At 39.2% G+C, this 7,916-nt stretch overlaps 1 protein-coding gene across 2 annotated transcripts in view; it reads left to right on the top strand.

The window, feature by feature from the left end:
* The first annotated feature begins 1,772 nt into the window (after positions 1–1,772).
* P4HA1 (prolyl 4-hydroxylase subunit alpha 1) overlaps positions 1,773–7,916 on the top strand; it is a 69,392-nt gene continuing 63,248 nt past the window's right edge. For both annotated transcript variants that reach the window (XM_011355216.2, XM_011355217.2), the window contains exon 1: positions 1,773–1,974. The gene's annotated coding sequence lies outside the window, so the exon portion shown is untranslated. The remainder of the gene's footprint in view (positions 1,975–7,916) is intronic.

Genomic DNA, 7,916 nt, shown 5'->3' with positions numbered 1-7,916 from the left:
AACATAATAACTAATAATAAAATAGAATGATTATAACAATATACTGTAATAAAAGTTATATTAATATGGTCACTCATTTCAGGGGATCCCTTGCTGAAGACTTCATATAAGCTCAATGCTTTCTGCTGCATTATGTTGCTGTTAATTGAAACAATGTTTTCTGCTCATGTCTTCCATCCACAAATTTAATGCCTTTTTCATTTTAACTAAGCACCTGTCACACACTATGGCCTTAACTTTTGTAGTTCAAGGTGCAACAGCAAAATTAGCATTAATTTGTTTTTCATTTTTCATAATTTCATAGATAGAAGATTCACTCTTACCACAGATCTTAGCAACCTCAAAATGTGATTTTTCTTCTTTCCTTATTAAGTCAAGAACTTTCACCTTTTCACTTAAAGGCAGCACTTTATGGCTTCTTTTTGGCATATCTGGATTTCCAGCATCACTACTCTTGCACTTTGGGGTCATGAAGTAAAAAAAAGCTTACTTAAACACAAGCACTGTGATACTGTGACAGTGGATCTGATAACCCAGAGTAACTAACAGGCAGGGAGCATATACAGCATGGATATATACACAAAGGGATGTTTCATGACCTGGACTTGGGCAGGATGGCATGAGATTTCATCACACCATCTAGAGGCATGCAATTTTAAACTTATAACTTGTTTATTGTTTATTTCTGAAATTTTCCATTTAATATTTTCAGACTACAGTTGACCACAGGTAACTGAAACCACCGAAATCACAGAAAAGCGAAACCCTAGCTAAGGAGGGACTACTGTATCTACTTTCTGGTTGCCTAGGGCTCCCAAAGTACCCTCTATTTCTATATCTGTGCTATCAGCTCCATCTCCTAGGTAAAAGTCAAATGTTATTACTGTGCTTTTTAGCATACATGGAAAACTTGTGAAAACATTTTCGATGAATAACAAATCTTAGAAAAGTCATTCTTCCCTTTCACTGAAAAAGAGAAGAGTATCTCCTTCATTGTATGCTCCCTGATAGTAAGGCTTTCTTCTTTTAGGAATATAATGACTAAGGCAAATGTTAGACTAAGACCAAAAACAACTGGGTGTCTTACTACAACAGCACAATCTAATATTTACCAAGTCCTTTCTATGTGCTAGATTTGGCTACTGCTTTACATACATTATCTCGTTTAATTTTCACAGTAATCCCCAGGTGCATACTGGTATTACCATTTTATAGATGAGGAAATCGATATAAAGAGGTTAATGCCCAACTGTTATATGGGACTGGGCCAAGAATTGAACCCAGAAAAATCTGTCTCTGGAGCACAGAGTCCATTACCTACTGATAAAGTAAAAGGGTAGGAGATAAAGCGAGATTAGCACGACAGTCGAGTAGAGCGGGAAAAGTTAGTAACGCAAGTCTCAGGGTCAAGACAGCTGAGATACCAAGACAGGACGCACTTATTTTTCACCAGAGCCTTCTTTTCTGCTTTATTTTCTACGCTACCATACTTCTCGTCTCATACTTAACACATTTCATTGTTGGTGGCTTCACCGCTCACGCCTGAGGCTGACCCTGAAACTAAGGCGCTAAAAAACCTGATAGATAAATAGGAGCTGGGCAAATCTGAGGTAACTACGGCGCAGGCGCATCACATCCCAGGCCCGCCTGCCAGCCCCTCCTCCCGCCTTGGACTCCACCAGCTCGTGGGGCGTACGGGTGTGGGCCGCGGGTGTGGGCGGGGGGTGGGACAGGAGGGAGGCCCGAGCCTGCGCCTGCGCAGTCGGCGGGCGCTGGTGTGATCGAGCTCACGTAGCGAGGTCTGCAGTCGCCTCCTACCCGGCGTTGCCGTCGCGGCCTAGAGGTTATAAAAGGGCTGACTGGCTCCCTCTGCTGCCCAGTTGCGCCGCCAGCGGGCTGAGGGAAGGGAGTAGGTAACCTGCCCGTGTGCAGGCAACGGAGGACCGAAGCGCGCGCTCCCGTCCCAGTTCCCAGGTGAGACGCTTCCCCGATCTTGGGGACTGAGGCTGAGGCCCTTGGGCAGCCATGGTTCTTTTCGGACGGCTCTGGTGTCCGGTGCTTGCCCCCTGTGGTGGGATGGCTTGGGGGCGGGGGTTCTCCAGTTTACCACCGCAGTCTCGGTGTCTTCTTTAGACTCTCGGCCCCTCACCCTGCGCCGCCTGACCCCAGGCTCCACAGGCCCCTCTGCCCCTCTCCATGCTCCCCTTCTCACCTCCTCCGTGGTGGGCGCCCCCAGCTGTTGGGGCTGCGGCAGCCTTAGTCCCCGCCCTAGGGACTAGGACTTTCTTGAATATTCCTTCTCGGGGAGGAATCACCCTGTTGATTTTTCCGAGCTCCTCTCACGCAATACCTGCACAGCTGACGGGAACGTGAGTGCGGGGTGTGGGTTTTTGGCTTCCGCGGAGCGGATGGTTAGTATATGGTAATGGAGAGAGGATTTTAAAGCTCAGCTGAAGCTCTCTAGGCAGTTTTACCTTATCGAAAGTCGTCAGGTCTGGGAAGTGGACCTACCTAGAGAAGTTCAGGCTTAACTCAACTGTTGCGCGCAGCGGTGCTGCTTGAGCTGCTAGATATAGCCTCGGGCGGCGAGTTTCGGGCTGTTTGGTTGAGGAACTCGGCTGTCAGATCACCCAGTCACTGGGCAAGATAGTCTTCTTCCTTCCCTCTTCCACATAAATTTTTTTAAAGGCACATGAGCTTCTCTCCCTCCCCCCACTTTCTCTCAGCAGTTTGCTGCTTTTAAAGCCCACGTCAGTAAAACGAATTTCGTGGTTGTGTGAGAACTTTTGAGTTGGAGTACGTGAATGGCCCTCAGATCTATCTACGTCTTAAGGGGGAGAATGGTACCATAAATACGAGACTGTTTTCTTAAATAATTGAATGTATTAAATACAATTCGGTTTTTACACACTAAACATACGTTCCGGATAGAGTGGAGAAGACTCTGGAATTTTTGCACTGTTTGCTTTAAGAAAGGGATGGAAAAGAAGCTAGATCTCCTTTTAGGAATTGATCTAAAAGGCCAAAGAGGCTTGCCAATTTCAACTTAACTGTTTCTGGTTTCTCCGAGAGCTGTGGCTCTTGGACTTTCCCTTGGAATGCACTCTAAAGGGATGAAGTAGCCACTACGTGAGTGGGGGAGGGGAAAAGACGTGGCAGCAGTGTTCTTTCATGAACTTTTTTGCTCATCTTTTTTTTTTTAAGGTTCTGAGAAGAAACATTTCCCCTTTTAGGTTTAGACGTAGCTTATGAATGAGGCTAGTCTTTTCCTAAAATAATCAAATGAAATATTCAGTCCGCATAGCAGGAACACTGGAATTTAATTTATAAAACATTTCAAAGGGATTTTTCTGTCAGTTTCTATGGAGAAAATGGATACCTTAAGCAGAAAATATTCAAGAAGCAGAAACTGAACAACCTTGAATATGTTTGGCCTCGATTCGTAGCTTAACTGGACTTTCTTTGATTTTTCATTGACTTTGGCTTTTAACATAAGTGTAATTTCAGAATCTTAAATGTGAACATCAAATTTTAGTTTTTTCTTTTTGTGGGAAGCATAGGTTTCGCATTTAAAAGTTATGTCAATTTTGGTTTCGGAACATCATTCCTTAAAGCCCTGCTTATTTTAGATAGCTTATGGCAAATGCTTCTTATAGAGTTAACATAGACTAACTAGGAAAAGAACGACTTTATTTTTCTTTAGGTAGATAATGCTGTTTCCTTTGATATCTTACAATGATTTTTATTTCGAAGTACTGAAAGCTAGGACTTTCGTAAGCAGATAGTTAATAGGCTATTTTGTGTCTTGATAACTAAGGTAGTAAAATAGGTGAAAAATTGTATACACCTTTTAATTATTGCAGAAAAATATAGACAGTGCAAATGATTATTGAAAAAAGATAGTTTATATGACCTAAGTAGTCTAGGTTGTTGGAGGCAAATCTTGGCTTTTTGGTAAGGAGATGTTAATTTTTTCTAATACTATAGAGTGGATTGTATACTGACAAGCAGTATCTTTCCTAGGGTAATTAAGTTCAAACTTCTGCTTTTATTCTATGGATGCAGCCATAAAGCTTATGAGCCTTCATTTTTTTTGTGGAAAGCCTTATTTTACTTAGCAATTAATAATCAACTGAGATATAATTACTGCTCTTAGATTTGGAAAGTGGACCCTGTGAAATACATTGTAGCAATTCTCAGCCTCTTTTGAGGTCATGAAATCCATTGAGAATATGATAGAAGGTGTGGACACTGAGTCAGAAATTGCAAATACCTACACACATCTACATGGAATTTTACATACCATTTACAGATACTCTCCTCTCTCCCTGAAGCACATCTATAAACTTTATTATAAGAACTAAAAAATAAAAGAGATACGAAGTTATTCTTTAAGGATATCTAGGTATCTTGATGTAGTATTTCTTGAATATTTCTGAAATTTGGCCTGGGCTTGTCTTATTGAACTTGAGTATATAGATGACCCTAATAAACTTTTGTTGAAAGGGTTTTAGCAAAAGTTTATAGTTTGGAAGTAGAATTGTTGAATTGCTAAATTGTCTAGGCAATCATGCCATATTGGCCTTCTCCCCATCGCCCCCTACATATAACATGTCTTTGGTTCTACTCTAAAAGTGGAAAATGCTTGAAGGTACCGTCACCCCCTACATATAACATGTCTTTGGTTCTACTCTAAAAGTGGAGAATGCTTGAAGGTAAACAAAAATAAATTGCACAGACCCCATTGCTCTTATAGTGAGATCTCGAATCTTATAATTAAATCATAATGGGCTGCGTGTATATAAAAATATATGAGACAAGCCAAATGAAGTATATAAGTGTATTTGTGAAACTAGTGAAAGCTTTGTGTTTCTATTCAGTGAAATTTATTTGTATAATTTGAAGCTATTCTCTCATTAGTTTTCCTTTAGCCAAATATTGTGCCTTAATAAAAACTAACGAAATTCAAAAGACTTCATTAAGATTACTCCTTAATGAACTTGATATAATGAAAAATATTCCTTTTCCTGATGGGAATATTTTAGGTGATCAGTATGGCTATTTTTATATTTGGTTTGACATTGGCAAAAATATAGTATAGATAAAGATTCATGCTTCTAACATAATTGTCATCAGTGAATATTATCTTGGACTTCTTTCTCTTCCTGTTTAGTGTCTCATATAAATATGTCCATGTTTTGGTCCTTTATATATTTTTAATTAAAATAGTAATATTATAACATCAGATTAATATACTCAGCCTTTCTTGTTGGGCATTTGAACTGCTTCTCCATTATAAGTAGTGCAAAGAGAAGGCTGTAGTTTAGTGGTTTATTTTGTTCACCCATATGGCTATAGTAAACTTTAACCAGTTTTCTTTTTATCTGAATTTTTTTTTAGGAAAATAAACACATGGCAATAAAATCTTATATCAGTAATTTTTTCTTCCCCCATAAGAATTTTTTAGGGAAATTGAGCTGGGCTCTAAAAAGATGTTTTAATTTACTTGATCACAACTAAAGGGCTTTATAATTTATAAGGTGGTGTTTTTTATATTGTATAAATTGACCCTTAAAATAATTTTCTGAGATAGTTTTATATCATCCTCATTTTACAAATGAAGAGTTAATAGGTTGGGGCTCAGAGAAGTCAAGTAATTAATTTGCCTAAGAATACAGTAAGTGGCAGAACTGGGACTTGGACCCAGGTTGTCTGTTTTCAGATTCATACTTCATACTTTATCTTTGACAATTGGTCAGGCTGACTCTGAGGTAATGGAAGGAAAAAAATCAGTAGCATATTAACAATGTATTAGAAAGGTTTTCATCATGTATAGTTGAAACAACATAGGATTCTTGATTAGTAGTAATTAACTTACTGATTCCACTCAATTAAATTTTGAAAGCATTTATAATATGCCCAGTAGACTATGGTAGAATCAAAAGACTGGTAGAAATGTTTCATAGGAGAAATAGGACATGCAAGTTACATGGTATGCAAGCATGTTACTAACATTTTACTTCATATTAAATCTGAATAAGAACTGAATGGAAACCGGTATCTAGATTCACATCCTCTGCAACCATGAATTCATTTTCCCCTAGTCTAGTATATGGGTTTTATTATGTATATATTTTTCTCAAATTGATGACTTTGGGTCTGGCATTAGGAAAAAAGAGGATATTAAAGATTAGAAAGAGAAGGAAGGAGACTAGGGTTAAGAAAAATGGAATTTTTGCAAAAGAGCCTTGGGAAGGATCAAGTTGATGTATAGTATACCTGAGCCTCAGAGCTATAATTTATATTAGGAAGATGAGAAGGGCTGCTAAAGCCAGTTTCAGGTGTTCTACTCTGAACTAATGGGCCTTGCCCTGAATGAATTGTGGTCAGAGATTAAAAGTATATATAACTTCTTTTGTATTAGGAATGCTATTTAAGAAGTCCTGTAGGTACATATGGGAATTTGTCCCTCATCTGTGCAGAGTGTGTATTAAACAAAAGTTAGTTTCTCTAGATGTTTTTCATTCCAGGCATCAGAGTTAGTTTGATTTTGGAATTACAGTTAGACTCAAGAATTAGTGGTCAACACCTATAAAATAAAAAGGCATTGAACATTGTAATGAAGTATCAAATAGAAGAACAGTATCTCCTGCTATGCATGTCTGTAGCAACAACAGAAATAGACTCTATAAGCATATTGTTAAAATTTTGAGAGGTGTCTTTGTAAGGTTTCTGGAGAGTAATAGAAATGGGAAAATGTAAAATGTTAATCACAAATTTTCAGATGTCTATTTTAATCTGTTTTCTTAATATATATTTGTAAGATTGTTCACCTCAGTACCTAATTCTGTTGCTCTCTTAATTTCTCAAGCTGTCAACCATGAATTGTTTTCTAAAATTTTAAAATAATTTTGGTTAAAAGATGCATTTGTATACAAAGTCTAGTGTTTAGTTTTAGAGAAATGAGAAAAATTATCCTGTAGGTATTTTCCTTGATTCTTTGTTATGATCATTAAGTATTTATTGAGCATCTGTTATTAAATACTGAACATTGTGCTGGAAGAAGCAATAATTTCGTGTTTGAAATAACATACAGAATAGAGGACAATTGCATAAATTTCTATGTTTTATTATAGAGCACTTAGTATATGTTGATTAACTGGTTTTAAGTAGGCTCAAGACTTATCTTACACTAATTATTTATTAACTGGTTTGCATATCTGATTCCTTCAAAAAATGATCAGTAGACAACAGAGGGGGAAAAATAGTGTAGATGATAGAGGCTTTGTTCAACCCTCTTGTGACCAAATCAGAGTTGTGACAGAAACATGGAGCAAACAGCAAGTAAAGTCACCTGAGATCTAAATGAACAGAAGCACTACAACTAGGGAGCAAACACACAAGTCTGCCCGGTCCCGAGTGGCTGAGTGGGACAGAGGCTACAACAGTGTCAGCCGGCTGCTGCAGACACCTCTTAAGGGAGCTGTGTTTGTGAGCAGACTTTTGCGATGATAGACCTGCTCGCTCTGAGCACCAGTGCCTGGTCGGCTGCACAGTGGTGGTGGCGGGGGCGTGGAATGATACACTACGAACTTATGGGAAGACACCGAGTTGTCGAGTGAGGGCAGGGGGTGAGGCTCTTTCCCAGGCAGAAGTGTCAGAGGTATCCATTGTTCCTCTTGAGCCCTCCCTGCCTCCCAGGGTCCAGATGCAGCACCCTCATAGTTGAGATGTCATCAAACTGGATAACAGAAATTGCTCCACCCAGAGGATTCCCTGAAACTCCGCCTCCTTCAACTTGTGGCCCCACCCAAGCCACATCCATCGTGTCCTTGGTGAATCCTGTGCCACTTGCCGAGTAGCGCCAAACTGGTGGCAGCTGGCCTCGGTTTCTAGTGTGGCCTTTGGAGGCAACT

Source organism: Pteropus vampyrus, unplaced genomic scaffold (genome assembly GCF_000151845.1).
Source record: "Pteropus vampyrus isolate Shadow unplaced genomic scaffold, Pvam_2.0 Scaffold20, whole genome shotgun sequence".
Classification (NCBI taxonomy): Eukaryota; Metazoa; Chordata; class Mammalia; order Chiroptera; family Pteropodidae; genus Pteropus; species Pteropus vampyrus.
Note: the sequence above shows the minus strand (reverse complement) of the source record. Positions and strands in the feature narration are given on the sequence as shown.